The sequence below is a fragment of the Myotis lucifugus genome, unplaced genomic scaffold (genome assembly GCF_000147115.1).
Source record: "Myotis lucifugus unplaced genomic scaffold, Myoluc2.0 scaffold_32, whole genome shotgun sequence".
In the NCBI taxonomy this organism is placed as follows: Eukaryota; Metazoa; Chordata; class Mammalia; order Chiroptera; family Vespertilionidae; genus Myotis; species Myotis lucifugus.
In genome coordinates, this window is record NW_005871080.1 from 4625124 (window position 1) to 4644286 (window position 19163).

Genomic DNA, 19163 nt, shown 5'->3' on the forward strand with positions numbered 1-19163 from the left:
GGACATTCTCTTTAGTATCAACATTATGTTCATAATCAATATGAATATGCTAAGTATATACTGAGCCAACTATCCAAGAACCAAAATGTAAAATAAACTCTACTCAACCTTTTTAAATTTGCTTACCTTTGAACTGACCAGAAACATGAAGTATGAACCTAAACAGTCTTTTTAAAACATGTCTTTTCACCAAAAATGTTAATCCTAGCACTGAAATAGCATACCAAAATATTATTTGAACTGAACTGATAGATCATTTACTTGGAGTTCCTAGAATTGGGTGGCTTGTGTATAGAGGACATTGTATTTCTTGCAAAAGACTTCAAAGGCCATCCATATAATGATTTTGGCAATGAGAAGAATTTAATTTTTTTCTCTCCCAGCTCAAATACAAGTTATCTGGGAGAAAAATTACTCCCAGATGAGTTTACAATTGCCGGCAATCCAAAATTTAACCAAATTGCATCATCACACACCGTGTTTGGAAGGAAGACTGACAAAATGTACTTTCAGTAGATTCTAGGAAACATAGGACTTACTTAACTGCTGTGGCCTCGGAAAATGGTTTTGCCTAAAGTTCAAGAGTAATGAAGTCTAATGATGTCCATTTGTAGGAGACTCTCCCAGCGATAATTTTGGTGATGTTTTGTATGATGAAAACAGAAATAAGAGAATATAAAGTACAGAATGATGAATAAAGAAACACCAATAGTACAGTATTTTGATGTTGGAGTCATCATGTAACTGGAATTTTATTCCCAAACTGGAATTGACCAATTACAGTGGCACATAGTCTCCTCTTATGTAGGGCTTACAGTGCGCCAAGCACAGGGCTAAGCACTTTACATATCCTCACATCGGCCATTGGAGGAGTACTGTTATTAGCTCCATTTAGCACATGAGGAAACTGAGGCAAGCAGAGGGTAAGCAGGCTTGCCAAGATCAGACAGGTAGTTGGGGAAGGTACTCTGCCTTCAGAGTCAGTGGTGCACTCCGGTGGTCCGCCTTCAGAGTCCCTGCTCTTCACCACAATCCTAATTTAAGTGTTAGTGCATGCAGCTGGTGAGCAGTGTACCTGTGCATTGTGGAGTTTTACACAATACAGAGATGACACCGTTCTTGCTCATAAAAACATGCAGTTTCTTGTACTGTTCCCCAAATTGCATTGCAACACACCTGATTCTTTTGATTTCTTTTTTCCCTATTGCTGTGTAAAGGCTATACTAGCACATATTTCTTATATATTTAACAGTGAAGGGATTTTAAACAATTATTGGGTTTGAGAGAGAGAGAAACATCGATTTTGTTGTACCACTTATTAATGCATTCATTGGTTGATTCTTGAATGTGCCCTGACTGGGGATTGAACCCGCAACATTGGTGTATTGGGATGGGGCTCTAGTCAACTGAGGTACCTGGCCAGAGCCTAAAAGGAATTTTTAAATGAAAAATTTAGATTGTCCTCTTTTAGATTAAGTGTATCTTACAGTGATGTACAAATTAGGTATAGGGATTACTAATTTTAGGAGATTTTTTTTTCAATGTGTAACGGCACATTTAAAAACTCTGCTCTTTACCCAAGAAATGTATTGTAAATGCAAATTATTTTAATCAAATAATTCAAAAGATACTAGGCATGCTTGCTATTAAACGTTTTATTATTAATGCTTTTCCATTTTTAATTATAAAAGTCATATATAATCACACGAAAGAACATTTGGCAATAAAATATGAAAATCCATAAACCCAGCAGCTGTTATACCTTATAGTCTTATTTTCTTATAGTCCTTTCCTGCGTACTAGTCTTAAAATATTGTAAAGATAGTATATTTATAATTTTGTACTTTAATAAGTTTTAATTTTACTTAATATTATTGACGATCTTTTTTAAAATAAAAATAAATGGAATACTAATTTATTTTTTTGGATAAACCTATGTTTTCATAGTCTGGGTTAGCTTTGTTGTCTATGCTATGTTCGCCTATTATAGTTCAGAAACATTTTTGTGTTATTCCATTTGTGTAATTCTCTTCACCCATACCTCCTTTTCTGGCCTTGGCTTTCCTCAGCTGGGCACAGTCAGGTGCACTGACGCCCCCTACCTGCAGGCTCAGTCTTGCACAGCACCTGAGCCATTTTTAGCTGAGTTGGGGATACATCTTTAGCCTCAGATCCACTGATTGGTATGACTTGGAGTTAACATTTTTCATCCCAGACTGTGGAATCATTCTCAGTCTGCAGTGTTTAGACTCCTCTACTCTTAGCTAACCCTCCACTCACAAGTCCCTCTATTGCCAGTTGCCATGGGATCAGCCCCAGGACCCTCATTTTGCTGCTCTTTTCCTCATCTTTCCTTATCTGTTTTTTTTAAAATATTGTTTTTTTATTGATGAGAGAGAGAGAGAGAGAGAGAGAGAGAGAGAGAGAGAGAGAGAGAGGGAAACATCAATGTGAGAGAGAAACATCTGTTGGCTACCTCCTGTACATACCCTGACGGGTGACCGAACTGCAACCTAGGTATGTGCCCTGACCGGGAATTGAACCTGTGACCTTTCAATGCACGAGACAACACTCAACAACTGAGCCACACTGGCCAGGGCATCCCTCATCTCTCCTTATCCTTTAATTGCCAGTTTTAGCTACTTGGCCTGGTTTTCTCCTTAGTCCCCCTCTTCCTCAGTTATGCTCCTTTATCCGGCAGCCCCTTCTAGGCTTTGTTATCCCTTTGTTCCTTCCCTATTTTATCCCCTGCATATTTCCCAGTCAACCTTGGTGTGTGACCCTGTACAAGGACCACCTCCTAAATTCCGGATGAGGCTTCTTGGAATCTTTGATCTTCTGCTGTATTCACTGAATTCAGCCTACGTCTTGCCTAAGTGATACTTTTGGGCCCTGTTCCTGTGACCAGCCCACTAACTTTTCCATTGGCAGGTGCTACGGGTATTCTGTTTCCTTTGGTGTGTGCCCTGCCCTGGGACCAGACCTCTGCTTATCTCTCCTCTCTTTCCGTGCTGCACTCTATTACAGAGGCCAGAGACCGCGGGACAATGTCAACATGATTTCTCCCAAAGACAAATTACTGAGTAGAATCAAGAGAGTAAAAGAAACATTTTAATGCATGTGGTTACTTTAAAAAATTATCCACTGATTTTTGTGAAATCTCTTCAGATCCTTTTTTCAACTGTTATTTATCACTTGAAGCAAAAGGAGCAACTGTGTGTGTCACGTCCAGACGTCTTTGTACTGTGAGGCTCTAGATGCAGTGCCTGTTGTGTCTGGATTTAATGTGAGTATCACACATGAAGCTAAAGAACCCATCAGTACAGACTCAGTTAAAACTGGAGTTGCATAAATAGACTCTATGGTGAGCTGTCACTGAGTTGCCTTGTTTATTCTACTTATTGATGAATTTTCATAACTTACTGCTTGAATGAATTATCCAAGAATCAACCTTTTCTTCATATGCTTATATATTAAGTATATTATAATATATACTAGAGGCCTGATGCATGAAATTCGTGCATGGGTACGGTCCCTAGGCCTGGCCTGTGATCAGGGCTATCTTCCCCAGATGCCCACAGCCAGCCCTGACCCCCATCGCCACCCACCTCTGGTTCCCTGTTCACCATGGTGTGATGGGTGCCTGATGGCCCTGGGAAGGGACCGAGAGGTCAGCTGTTCTTCTCTCCCCCCCCCCCTTGTCCTCTGTGTGTGTGTGTGCCGGGGGGGAGCGGGGGCCTTGGTCTGGTGCCTTCGCAGCGTCCCCCACCACCCCCAGTTACCCATTCACCATCAGGTGATTGGAGCCTGCTGGCCAGGGAAAGGGACTGAGAGGTGGTCAGTGCGCCTCTGTAGTGACTGGTCCAGTGGTCCTTCTGGTTGTTCTGCTATTAGGGTCAATTTGCATATTACTCTTTTATTATATAGGATAAGCATATAAAGAAAAATTATATAAGTATATAATTTATATATATGCATGTAATTTATGCTTATTTACAATAATATAAATAATCATTTATATGTAATATATATAATTTATAATCATTATTTATATATAAATTATCCAAGAAATATGCTTTTCTTTACATATTACTTTATATTTGTGCAAAGGTACTGCCATAACAAAATCTTATAATGATTACTCTTTTTACTATTTGATTGGACTGCAGTTTTCACTTACAATTTATATAAAAATGAGACAACATTGCATATATGCTATCAAAGAAGGCTCAATAATTATTTCATTCGTTGAAACTCTGGGGACATTCAGATCCTTCCCCTCTTTGTCATACATGTAATTGGCCATATCAGTAACATGATTGGAATGCCCAACTTCTTTCATCAAGATATCAAATAGGGCATACATTTATTTAATTTCAACCTCTTGACATCATGCCATTCTTATTCTCTCTGAATGATATGAGGAATTATGTGGCATAACCAATTACATATGAAATGCAACAAGTGGGGAGGTTGTACAACAGGTTAGAGTAATATTTTGAAATGCTATTTCAGTGCTAGGATTAACATTTTTGGTGAAAATACGGTTCTTTACTTCATCTTACTCTATGGTTGTATAATACCTAAATAATAACAGAAAATAGTTACCTTGTTCTTGAGTTTAACTTAGTCATTATGTATCTTTGTCATTGTGAACCACATTTTGAATCAGGCTCGGCCCCCTGATCAAAAAGTAGTTGGTGACAGTGATGCAGTTTCATCTGACCGGTTATATCAGTGATGGTGAACCTTTTGAGCTCGGCGTGTCAGCATTTTGAAAAACCCTAACTTAACTCTGGTGCCGTGTCACATATAGAAATTTTTTGATATTTGCAACCATAGTAAAACAAAGATTTATATTTTTGATATTTATTTTATATATTTAAATGCCATTTAACAAAGAAAAATCAACCAAAAAAAATGAGTTCGCGTGTCAGAAGTGTCATAGGTTCGCCATCACTGGGTTATATCCTGCCATGTTCCACAGGCAAGAAAGGAAACTGGTTCCCAACCAGCTTTGCTCTCGAAAATATGGAGGGCCTATATTTTTTAATAATATATTTTTATTGATTTCAGAGAGGAGGGGAAAGGGAGAGATAGAAACATCAATGATGAGAGAGAATCACTGATTGGCTGCCTCTTGTATGCTCCCCACCAGGGATCGAGCCCCCAACCCAGTCATGTGCCCATCGAACCGTTACCTCCTGGTCCATAGGTCCACACTTAACCACGGAGCCACATTGGCCGGCTGGAGGGCCATTGTAACACTATTTTTTTTCCTTGGTAAAATGCAGGAATATATAGTGAGGAAGTTATTTCAGGCATTGGTATTTATATTCATGTTGAAATCTAGTTAAATGAAAGTACCTCCTAATCAGAAACTAACATTTTATGGAAAGAGTAAATTTAGTCACTCTTAGAAAGATGTCTTGCCTGTTCTTGTCTTTGGTTAATATTCAGAGGGACTTTTCTTTTTCTTTGTAGTTTGTATATCCCGATTTTAAGGTATTAGGCTCGGTATCAAATCTTTTTTGTATTATTACAAATCAACCAACCTTTTACTACTTTAATGTTGTCAACCACTCACTCTTTATTGTTTTTTTAAATGCCAGAAAATAAAAAGCTAAAACCCCACCCTATATTAATATAATTTTATGATTACGATTTTACATTCACAAAAGTCCAAAAATTCTAAGTTATAGTTCCCAAAAGAATCCTAATTCAGTCACATTGCATAAACTGATATTACGGCTGAAATGTATCATCATTACAGTAATGCAGAATACTCATATATGCATGAAGACACAGTTATGGTTGCTGAGGGAACCATAATTTTGGATTTTTTGACTTTTTTTGCACATACAACTTCAACCATGATGTTAAGTTAACACAGTTTTTTTTTTAACTGACTCTGAAGTAATATATCTGTTGCTATATTTATCTTAAAATACATTTTTATTGACTTCATTTTTTTCTTCTGTATATCTATAAACCTATACTTACAGTGATCTGATGTCCCTACAAAGAGAACTACCTAGGGGATATTTCTATATAAAAATAGTTTTTAGGCTCATGTATACCCTTCCTCTCTCTGCCTTTTTCTCTCTCACACACACTGCCTCACACACGTATGTTACATTCTGGCACATTATAGAAGCAGGTAGCATATCCACTACCTGCTGTTGGAAGTGTTGACGATACTGAATTATTTATTCTGTCTTCTGCACTCTCCAAAATCGTTTTAGGGACTCTGACACATTTTGGTCTCTTCCATATGGATACTTCATGGTGGCAGAGTCGCCAGATGCTCAGGTTTCGTGACAGTCTCCGTGTTGCAAGGACTGTTGGAATATTCTTGGGAGAGTCTCGCCTTGTTACTGATTCCTATGGAGTGGTGAAATACTAACATTTCTTGGAAAGTGTTTTTCAAGATAAGGAGTTAGTGCAAAAAGTTATTAGAATGTCCCATCTGATTATATTTAACTTTGGGAATTGAGTTAGAGAGCAATTTATCCTGAAATTCATTTTCAGTGAGTTGGCATCGTCTCAACAATGTATAACACTAGCAGTATACATGGTATGGGGATTACAACAAAGTTATTTAAAATATTAAATGTTCACTCTTATAGAACTTAAGCTCTTTTCTTATATATCAACTAAAGGCCTGGTGCACAAAATTTTTGCATGGGGGTGGGGGGGCCCTCAACCTGGCCTGCACCCTATCCAATCTGGGACCCCTCGGGGGATGTTGGACATCCCTCTCGCAATCCAGGACCACTGGCTCCTAACCGCTCACCTGCCTGCCTGCCTGATCATCCCTAACCCTCTGCCTGCCTGCCTGATTGCCCCTAACCCCTCTACCTGCCTGCCTGCCTGATTGCCCCTACCTTGCCGCCCTGCCAGCCTGATTGCCCCTACCTTGCCCCCCTGCCAGCCTGATCACCCCTAACTTGCTCCCCTGCCAGCCTGATTGCTCCTACCTTGCCACCCTGCTGGCCTGATTGACCCTAACTTGCTCCCCTGCCAGCCTAATCACCCCTAACCTGCCCCCTGCAGGCCTGATTGCCCCTAACCACCTCTGCCTCAGCCCCTGGCCTAAGCAGCAGTCTGGCCTCCCTCTGAAGGAGGCGACCTGGCGGATCAGGGGAAGGTGCCGCCCCCATTACCCCGCAGCTGCTGCCACTGCTGGCCTGAGGCTGGGCCCTTCGCAGCCTCTGTGGCTTTGTCTGGAAGGACGGCTGCCCTAATTAGCATATTACGCTTTTAGTATAGATTGCCAATGCAAAAATGAAATGAAGGATGTCAAGTCTAACTTAGCTTTTTATCCCTTATATACTATATCAAACTATATATCTATATCTATCAATATCTATCTATCTATCTATCTATATATATATATATATACATCTATATCTATATCTACATCTATATCTATTTATCTATATGTGTGTTTATGTACATGTATAAATATAACTGTATATATAATATTAATATAAAGATATAAAATGTGGATATTTCTGGTCCTGGGTGTTTGCTTTTCCTTTGCATTGTTAATGGAAACTCATTATCTCCCCCCATTTCCAATCCCTACTCTTAACACACACTGAATTGGGAATTTTTCTAATCTTTTAATGTCCATCTCAAGTGTTTTTTCCTTGAAAGCTTTTCTGGGTTTCCCCAGCCAGGTCTGAGGTTCCCTGCTTGCTGCTCTCCTGGCAATCTGTGTATTTCCTGACTCTCAGACACTATTCTGCACCAGTAGAGGAAAGGGAGGAAAGGAAAGGGCTGACTTAGAGGCATGCTGCCCTGCTGCGCCCTGTGGGTAAATGCCTCACGTGGCAGCGAGAAGCTCTGAGTGGCTTTTATGTGACCTATGGCCTATGACCCTAAGACGTAGGCAGTGGAAATTCAAATAACACTGAGACTCAGATGGATGTCTGTAGCGAGTCTCTAGTGCTTATTAACGTTCACATTTAAGTACTTTTGTCTCTATTTTGTAGAAAGGGTGAAACATGATCAAAGAAAGTTTTACTGACTTTTTTTTTCCCCCAGGGAGTTGGCTTTCCCCCTTTTTAAATGGAGAATGTTTCCATCCCGATATCTAACTGAAAGCTGCTCCTACTATTGAAATGAGGAGGCAGGCGCCCAAACAACACCTGCGACCCCCTTTCTGTAACTATCTCTATAGTGGGCCCAGCTTGGCCCACTGGCTAGCCCAGGGCAGGTGACCTCGTCTGTGCTCCTTAGTCACCTAGTAAGGAAGTGTGGCCAAGGAAACACGAAGCTCCTGCTAGCCAGAATATTTGATGAGTCCCACATATAGGGTAGTGTGGTAGGTGAGACCGAGAAAAATGCATCTCAGAAAGTTACCATGTCATGGAGGTTGTGTTGAATGACCTTCAACAATATTGTTTATATAACATTTTAAATTTTCATCTGTTTTTTTTGCCCCTGTACGTATGCATATGTTACTTTAAGGCAAAAAAGACAACAACAGCAACAAACAATGGGGCAGTTATTTAAGTTGTGGTTAAAGGAACCATATTTTAAAAATACAATGCTTTTTATTTATCAAACTTAGTCACATAGAAGAGTTTAAAATTTGCATTTTACGTTATTAAAATAGGTAGGTTTTTTTGTGGGACGTTTTGATCTTTGAAAAACTAGCTTTCAACTGTTCCCCCCTGTGAGGCCCCCCTCAGTGATATAGACTAGAAACATAATGCTAGAATTTTTACATTGTTGGCTTGATGAGAAAGAAACGCAGGATTAACAAATGAATGTTTATAAAAAGCCTCATCTTTAAAATAAAAGGGTAAAAGACCAGGACACAATCCTGGGACTCATGTCTTCAAGTTATTTTTCTACATCTACTGATGCACTGCATTATTTAATAGTACACGCTCCCAAACACTTTCTGAGTGCCTACTGTGTACTTACACTCCACTGGTTTTGACTTCTGTAATTAATTATCTAGTTATATCCATATAATTAAAGTGGTGTGCAAAGTAGTAATACATTGGAGAGAGTAAATAATTTTTTTTGGGGGGGGCGTTATTTCTCCAAATGGCTTATTAAGCATCAAAGTCAGGGCAGATTTCAAAGAACTGTCTCAGATTTGCCAAAACAAACATGGACGCAAAAATCAAAACACAGGAATAATTCTATGAGAAGCATAACAAAATGTCACAAATCAAATGATAGAACAAGTCAATAGAATACAGGATTCTGGGAAACAAATTTAGAACAAATACTCCTAAGCACAAAAAAATTTAGATCTTATGACTGATTATAGAAAGATGGAATATTTAGGAGGCACTTTATTTGTGCTTTTTAATTTTAGCAATAGATGTGACTTGGTAAAAATAGCAACTGACCATATTTGCCATGTTAGCTTTTTCATTATTGGGGCACAAAATACCTCTCCTTCCATGGTTGTCAGGGATAATTTACTTGCTATACCAGGAGGCAGGATATTATTATTGTTATTATTATGACTATTGTAACTATTCCTGTTGTCATAATATTCAAGCCTAAATGGTGATAGTATCTAAACGCCACTCTGGCTTGCCTATGGTTGGTTTCTTAGGCTTGTGCCTGAACACAGCTTTCCGTATCTCTTTGAGCAGTAGTGTTCTGGCTTGCCTGATTGGTGTGTCCTTAAAAGTGTATAATCTTAGACAGTATTGGTAGGGCTGAGTTGGAGCAATGATAAGATTCATATCCATTGCCTTGGATCTCTGGATTTCCAACTTTCTAATATTTAGAAATAAACTCTAGGGATTCATGAGTGACATGACCTAAAGGGCGAAGAACATTCCAATGTAAAATGATATGCTGCTGTTAAGAAATAGTCTTCTATGATAGATTAATCATGAGGTGAATGATAAATATTTCACATACTAATTATATTAGTTTATGGAGATAAAACACCATATGAAGTGTTCCCAGCACACTCAGCAAGTTAGATGCCTTTTGCATGTTAATTGACTTACTCCTTCAAGGCTGATGATCATGAATCCCTGAAGATGACAGAAATCATTATCATGACATTGTGTATTCCTGATCCCTGTACCAGGTTGACACCACCTTTCCCCAGGAGTTCCTTTTCTTTGGGCGATAGCTTAAGTACTTGATATGTTAGGACTGTGAAGCAGAAAACAGTGCCGGACATATTATTAGGGATCATAAGGAAAAAGTAATGGGCTTAAACAAAAACAACATCAAATAACATTCCTTAGAATTGTCTTGTGTGCTCAGATAAGAAGGTAAGTGCATTCTTTGTGGGGGGGGGGGGGTGGGAGGACATGAGATGCTATCCAACTTATATTTTAATGGTATAAGTAAATATCATATTGAACATTTTACTATAAACAGAGAATCACCAGTTTTATTTTCTCAGTGTCATTGAGGGAATGAAAGATTGACTGACTGATTGATTGATCGATTCATTCATTCATTCATTCATCTATATGTTTATTGAGCACCTGGGATAGGAAAATGAACAAGGAAGCTATAGGACTCATTCTAAGAAAACATAAATCCAGAGTGGGGACTGTCATATTAAGGAAACTACCAGATAATAAAAAAACCAATGGCAGATCTAATATATCTCATCAAAGAATGTATACTTTAATGGGGAAAAACAAGATAGTATGTAAAATATTGGAGAAACATGTTAAACAGATATATAAAATCACATAACACACCAGAACCAACATTTTTATCTGACACATTAGTTGAATTAAATCTCTGATAGTCCTGACCCGGTGGGAGTGTCATCCGTACACCAAAATGTTGCGGATTTGATTCCTGGTCAGGGTGCACAACCTATCTTGATGTTTCTCTCTCACATCAATGTCTCTCTCTCTCTTTCTCTCCCTCTCTCTCTAAAAATCAATAAAAGCATATCCTCTGGTGAAGATTTTAAAAAGTAAAATAAAAAGACCTTCCTTAAAAAAATCTCTAATGCAATTTCTTCTTTAGTCTATTGTCTGTTACCTTCAGTTACCTAGGGAGCACTCTACTTATATTTAGCATTTGTGAGAACTGTCTCTCTTTTTTCCCTCTACTCCAACCTGGTTTGTTTTCCCCTCTTTGTGAAGGAATGTTACCACTAACTGCGATTACCCAAGTTGGGAACCTTTGAGTCATGCTCACCCTCTCCCTCCCAGAATCAAGTCATTGCTCTTCCCATCAGCCCCACTTCTCTCTGTCCCTCTGCCCTGATGACCTGCATCCTTGTTACGTCAGTAGGCTGACTTCTTCCTGTGACCTGGGATGCTGCCTAGGCTACCTCTCTTCAGGGGCTCCTCCTTGATGGATGTCACCTTTCCACAATTTGTCTAATGGTGTAATCACTCAGTAAATACGTGATGAATGAAGGGTGAAGTAAAACTGTTCAGTTGAGTACAGTTCTTCTGTGTACCATTTCTATTCTTTTATTCCTCAAACACAGACTGTACTAAGAAGTACAGTTTACAGGAAACATTGAGTCACATTCTAATCTTAGATGATTCCAAATCAGTGTGGAGTAACCGAAAAAAGCAGAGGCTTTGGGGCCAGATCAACTTGGATTTGAAACTCATCTCTGCCTCATAGAAACTGCTTGTCTTAGCATCTAACCAGACCTCTTGTGCTTTAGTGAACTGGTAAGATGGGGATAATAAGACACATCTCTTAGGGTGATGATTAAATGAAATGATATATATTTCAAAAACTTGCATGGTACACAGTTCCCTCTCTTCCTTCAGAATACTATCACATTATGGTGACTTCAGGATTTCATTATCACAAAGTGATGATGGAGAGCCATGGTTTTAAATGAACTGGTATTATCTGTATTTGGATATGTACAGGGCAACCTCCCTTATGTTGAAAGTGGTAATGATGGTGGTATTTTATTTGACTCTCATTATTTCAATTTACTATCACTTTTCTTAGCCAGCGAGCAGTCACAACTCAGTTAAGATAATAAGAAATAAAGCATTGTTAGTACAATAATAAATGTACATTGCTCCCCCATATGCTAACAGACAAAGCACAGACTTTTACAAACTTCCCACCCTGCATTTGGGCACCTCTGGGTCTGATGGAAGACCACCTTAACAATTTTATCTGATCACTTATCTTTTTGCTAAACTTTAGCAAACTGTCCCTTCTCCCCGGACTTATTTAAATCGTACTGACGCTTCAAGACCCAAGGCCTCAGGACCCAGGCTTCTGCTGCCCCCCAAAATCTTGAGGCTTCTTGGTTTTCCTCACTCTCTTTCTTATCTTCCAACCAAACCATAGCTTTTAGTGCTTCTCCCTGCATTCCCAGTCAGCTGTGCTGCTTCGTGACTCTGCTTGTACAGGACAGAAGGTACTTATCTTGTTATTGTTATTCAGTGTTTCCGGTATTTTTGGCTTATTTTACCAATTATATTGTCAGCTCTTTTCCAAAAGGGATGATATCTTGTACTTCTTATATTGTCAAGTCAAGAGATCTGACAATATTTTGATTTGTTGACTTATTGGTAGAATGTCAAAAAAAGATATATGTATAAATGTTCTGAGCAGTTCATATTACCTTGTGTGTTTAAGAATACCCTTAACAATGAGTTCTGCCAGGCTGGTTGAGTATCGACCTATGAACCAGGAGGTCACAACTCGATTCCTGGTCAGGGCACATGCCTGGGTAGGGGGCTCCATCCCCAGTAGGGGGCTTGCAGGAGGCAGCTGATGGATGATGATTCTCTCGCAGCTTGATGTTTCTATCTCTCTCTCCCTCTCCCTTCCTCTCTGAAATCAATAAAAATATATTAAAAAATAATGAGTTCTAGTTTCAAAATACATAAAAAATGCTTGTGCACACAGTAACAATTTCCATTTGTTTAGAGATTTCTTTTTTCAATACGTATGCCCAGCCTTCCTTCCTGTTTCATCCTTTGTTGTTACAAACGTAATTATTGAGTGTCTTTTATGGATTAGGCATTATGCCAGAAACCAAGAATGAAAAGACTTGAGAGGTTGCTGGAGTAGTTGAGATGCCTAAATTTCAGTGACGCCTTTAGTAACAAAGTTCCAACAGGTACCGTGTAATTTGTCTCCTTAAGCCTCCGTAGAGCAGGCCAGAGCGCCGGTGTCTGCGGAGTGCACAGGTGTTAAGAAGCCAGGTGGAGATGTGGCTCAGTGGCAGGTCCTCCCTACAGACCTGGATTCCGTGCCTTCTGTGCAAGTGTTCTTTACACGGTGCCCTCCTGGCCAGCACACCACGGGACAGCTTTTGGGAACCGGGATACTCTCTTCTAAGCAGCCTGTAAATTACTCATCACAAGAAGCTAGGAAATGAAATGACTACATTTCCTTTCCTTTTAGATAGGATTTTAATCTTGTATTCTTAGTTGTCTTAGCAAATGGAAACATTTTGTTATGCAGTGTTCTTGAAGGTTTTTGAAAATCCATAGCATGTAAACGTGTAATAAAGGTGTTCTAATTAAGATGAAGGAGCTGGCAACTGAAGCATACTGGCTGAAAATGAAATTTGTGTATCAATGATTAATGAATATCAGAACTCAGTTATCTTTCTACACAGGTTTTACAAATTACAAAAGTATATTTAAGCCAAAGGCTTTTGAAATGTTTGGGAGTGATTTTCATGTAGGCCTGTATGTTTTATTGAACTGCTGTTATATTGGATCACGATTTACAAACATTGGAGGTGATAACGCAGAGGAAAAGCTAGTACTCCTTTCTTCCCTCCTTATGTCTAGTTCATCAGCAAACCTGATGGTGCTATCAGCAAACCCAGCCAGGCCCCTGCTCCCCACCTCCAGTCTGACATCTTAGCCCAGCCACCCTCCTTTCACCTCTCCTTCCTGTTCTTCCTTCTTCCAAACTGATTCCTCATGGTCTGTTTTCCATTGATAGTAAGTAAAATTTTCTGATATTAAAAAGTAATAAAAAAATCTTATGAAATGCATAAACTTAATAGAAATATGAGATTATGCAATCAAAAATGTAAAGCTTTATGTATATGAATATAAAAATCATGCCTTAGGGGTGTTATGCATATCACATTATTAAATATATTAAAATCATATGTTTTAAGAATAATTTTTAAAATAGTAGAACAACATGTTGTGTTAAGTGTTACTAGCAAAATCCCTATCTAACAATGTATTTATATATATAATTAGAAAGTAAAAGGAACAGGAGTAAATGCACTCGAGATACATATATACTTTTGTAGTTTCCCTGCTTAAATCCTTCAGTTTGTACCTATTGTTGTTAACATAAAATCCGCAGTTATGTTCATGTCTTCCAGAGGCCCATTGATTTCCTCAGGCTCTTCTCTGGCCATTTTCTCATTGAATGAATTGCTCCAGCCTCCTGGGTCTTTAGTTCCTCAACCTGTCAATTTTCATCTTGCCTTAGCTACTTTGTTTCCTATTTTATGTCTATCATTTAGTCTAGTATCTTGCAAATGATGATTCTCAACATACAATTGGCTAAATGATTGCTGGAATGCAAATAGTGGCTATCCCTTTTTGGGGTGGTTGTGGGTGATATTTCTTTAATTTATATATTTTTTTGTACTTAAAACATTTCTGCAATGAATATGTGTTTTCTAATTATCAGAAGGAAAAAGGAAATAGTGTCATTCCAGAACTGGAGAGCCTGGCCAGGAGAAACTTAACAATTAGATTACTAGAATCCAGTCAAGGATCTGTACAAGCAGATCAATTAAGTGAGGAAATGCATTCAGGTGCCATGGGTGGAGTGTTAGGTTAAGTCAAGCTGGTCCATCCAGAGCTGTGCTTTCCTACACAGTAGGCATTACTGTATGGCTATTTCGTTTATACTTAAGTTAATTAAATTAAATTTAAAGTTCAGTTCCTTGGTTGCACTCGCTACATTTCAAGTGCTGGATAGCCATATGTAGCTAGTTGCTACTATATGAGACAGTACAGATATAGAACATTTCCATCATCGTAGAAAATGCTACATCACAGCAAGTACAGGGTCTACAGTCCTGGAGAGGGGATATCAAGGGACAGGAATCAGAAAAGAACAAAGACTTTGGGAATGAGGCTGAGCAACGTGAATCTAGACAAGGCATTGAGTGAAGCCACACAGCTGGAAGAACGGAATTGACTCTTTTGGCCAGGGCCTACGGAGCCCTACAATGAATCATTCAGTATGAGTGACAACCCAAACCGGTATCTGTGTTAACCTGTGTAATATATCCTGATTTGTTTTAAGTGGTTGGGGGTGAGTGGGTAGGGCAGTTGTTGAAAAGATTTCATGGGGCAGGAATGAGGAATGAGGGAGTATGACTAGATTATGTGTAGTGGTGGTTGAATACTGAATGCCTGCCTCTGTTTCTCCTTTCGTTGTTTTTCCATTTCCTTTAAGCTACAGAATTGTGCATCCTGATAATAGTGGCCCCGCTCCTACATTGCTTAAATGTACCTCAGCATCTCTTTTTACATATGAAGGCAGCAGGGTGAAAGGCAAGCAACCAGTTTATTCAAACTGAGCAAGAAAAGGATAAAACCTCGAATGTTGAATTTTACTGCGTTGAATGATTTTGTATTTCTCAAGCAAATATGACTCAGATGGCAGATATAATGGGCACTGAGAACAATCGAACCGTGTGTAAGGACACAATCCCAAATACATAGAAAGGTGCTAACGTGCCGGCAGCCTGAGCCTTTTGGATTCTAATAGCGGCTTACTCATACTTTTCGTGAGATGGTGACTTAATGATGTAGCCGCTAATTTGAATTTAGCAGACATTTTAAATATAGGTTTCTCTTACAGAGACAAAAGTTGCAATTTAAAGCTCTTTGGTGGTCTAAAAACAGCTTAATTCTGTAGTCGCGTGGTAATAAGTACTAATCCAGCTTATGCAGTGATTGTAGTATGTCATGTTTGTGAAAGATTGCCCAACTGCTTTCTCTGGGTTTTATGTTAATTTAAAAATATTAAACATAAAACCTTATAACATCTTCACGCTGAGATAAACTGTTCAATTTAACTTGTGCTCAAGCAGCAGCTGTCAGGAATTATCTTGTTCCTACTGGTGTTCGCTATCACCTTGTGCCCTTTCCTGCCAGACTCGCAGTGTGGGATGCTAAAGCTCACCTTGCTGGGATTTATTGCTTAAATAATACCTGAGGCAAGAGGAGTGTGGGGAGCCAAGGGATTAGCTGCTGATGGAGTGATGTCACTCATTGTATGATTGTAAACTTTTTTTTTAATTGATGGAAGGAAGCAAAGTGAAAATTGCCTATAAGTCACACCTGCATTCCTTTTGAGGGCATATTCATTGCTTATTTGGGGGAATCATCAAGCTGAATATTTGAGGAGTTGCTTATTGTCCAATTTAACTACCCTTTACAAGTGAAAAAGCAGAGACCTGTTTTACTAATGATAGAGCTAATTTCCACAAATTAGGAGCATGAGGACTATTTCAAGATCAGCAATAAAAATATAATGAATTTCCTGTTAATGACTGAAGAAACTACAGGAAGTGTTGGTGTGGTTAATATTTTGAAAATCATTACCATTTCATTTCTGAATGTATTGCATTGTTTCATTTGGGAGTTTGACTTGGAAGGCAATGATCAGCTCGTAGGATGAGAAGAGGAGGGGTGTGGTAGGAGTAGGACTCACCTTGGTTAAACATTTTCTACTGATTTCTCAGGTCCACCCTGAGGATAATTCTCATGTAGGAAATTAACAATTGGATTATGACTACAAGTGCATATATGATGGATTTATTGCTTATGGCATGTAGCATAGTTTTCCCTTCTACTTAAGGCCATTTTGTGCATATTCCCCAAAATTGTAGTTTTATAATGTATAACTTTACAAAAATTTGCAAGACTAGATCAATGAATTACAATATGCCAATCACTTGTTAATATTTGTACATTTTTTATTTCTCTATGTAAATATATACATATGAATATTTATTATTAGTAGCCTTTTGACTGAACAATTTAAGAATTAGTTGCAGACATCATGTAACTTCACACATAAACAATTCAACAGTCATCCTAAAAAGAAAGATAATATCCTATATAAACCCATTAAAATGATTAAACTTAAGAAATTTAAGCCTGATGAAAATTTACAATCTTATATTCAGCCCATATTCAGAGTCTCCCTGTTGTCCGCATAATTCCTTTATAGCTGCTTTTTCCCTACCCAGTATCAGAGTGGCATTTTGCTTTGGGGTTTCTTTATTTTCCTTTAATCTATATATATATTTTTTCTTTAATGACATTGACCTTCTTGGAGATCCAGCCCAGTTATTTTGCAAGATATATGTCTGTTTCCTCATGACCAAATTCAGATCAGGCTTTTCTGGCAGATTTGTATCTTTCTCATTGGTGATTTGAATCTTTCTCAGGATATTGTATTGGAAAATACAAGATATGAATTTGTCCCATTAGGTCATATTTAGTTTGATCACTTGGATAAATTCATGTCTACCAAATTTCTCCATTTTTTCTTTGTAATTAACAATTAATAAGGGGACCACATTTAATGAATTTTTCTACCTTGTGTGTGAAAAATGTTGAACTTAATCAGGTCTTAATGATTAAGAGTGGGTTTGTATGTTGGGGCTGGGAGTGGGGATACAGGGAAAGGGAGAGAATTTTCCAATAAGTAGACCCACAAGTGGCCATCTAGTTTCTTTTAAGGAAAATATTGATTGAGAGTAATGTTTTATTGTTCTCTCTACTAAGGATAAGATTTGTAGATAAGCAAATACCTTCATATTTCAGAATTTTCTATTTAAGTTCTTGAAAGACTTGTACGAGGTGGTGGTGGGAATATTTTTGGTGAAAATAGGGCATTTTCTGGCCATAGTTTTTCTCTTTGCTTTAGTTAGGTACGCGGAGACAATTTAAACAATAGTGTATCTCCTTTGTAAGATTTTTAATTTTTTTTTTTACTTTAGAGCAACAAACCATGACATTAATATAGCAATGTGGGTGTAAAATTGAGATCACTGCTTTTTGATCAGATGTGCCTTTTGTAGCCCATGAAGAAGACACTTGAATTCCTATTTATGATACATGCACTTATTATGTAATCACTCTTCTTATGTGAAAGGCTAGTGCTGCAGATCATATAAACACCTGAAGTTAGCCATTTGGCTTGTCAGCCAGGGAGAATTTATAGGAGTTGTAATCATGGTAATAACAAGGATGATATTTTGTATTTATTAAGTACAGAAAAATGCATTTGCAATGTAACTCGCCCATGACCAATTCATGTCCCTGGCGTAATGGAAAGCACTTGGGGCTGAGAGACCGGGAGCCCTGCTTCGCCACTTTCCACCAGTGTGATTCCAGGAACACTCATAACCTTCCCGAACCTCATTTTTTAGACTGGGAATTAAAGCTGCAAGGGTCAAATGATGCTGCATTATGTTATAAAGGTGGTATTCCATCAAAATTGTGCCATCTAAATGTACTTGGCTGCTCAGGGACTGTAATTTGCACCTCCTGTGTCCATAGGTGGTAGATACCTCGTTAGTGAAACATTTTTAGGTTGTCCCAGAGAGTTCTCTCTCCTTCCTGTTTGTAACTTCAGTACTTTGTGTGTGTCACTATGACAGGCAGCATTCATTGCAGTGGGCAGCCTTGTCCATCTTTTCTGTTCTTCCTGGCTAGACCCTGGCACCTAGTAGGCATTTAGTAAATGTTTGGGGAAGGAGTGAGTTGATAGACACTTTCCTTTATAAACATGGTAGGTAAGCTTTCAGTTTCCTCCCCTCCCCCAAAGAAAGGGAATCAATCAGCCTTTCTTCATTTTTTAAATATCTATGTGATCTATAAGGGGTTTTACAAATTGTATATCTAGTGCCACTAGTAGTCCAGTAGCAGAGAAAATAAATTAGAACCCCCCACCCACCCAGAAATATTGCAGAATCGTTAAAAAAAAGGGGGGGAGGCATGGTGAGAAAACATACCAAGAGAAAAAGACCACACTAGATAAGTCTATTGCATAAATCAAAAGGGTTTATGTCATAACATGAGCATGTGCCATTCCTGCTTGTATATTGAATTTCAGTAGTTGGTTGCATAAAGAAGTAAAGTGTAATGAAACTGGCAAGCCAAGTATTCCCCAGTCAGCCTTATCTTTGTTCCATTTGTCCT

At 38.5% G+C, this 19163-nt stretch overlaps 1 protein-coding gene across 2 annotated transcripts in view; it reads left to right on the forward strand.

Annotated features, from left to right (window-relative positions):
- Positions 1 to 19163, forward strand: part of GTDC1 (glycosyltransferase like domain containing 1) — a 292170-nt gene that overhangs the window by 87242 nt on the left and 185765 nt on the right. The window lies entirely within an intron of this gene.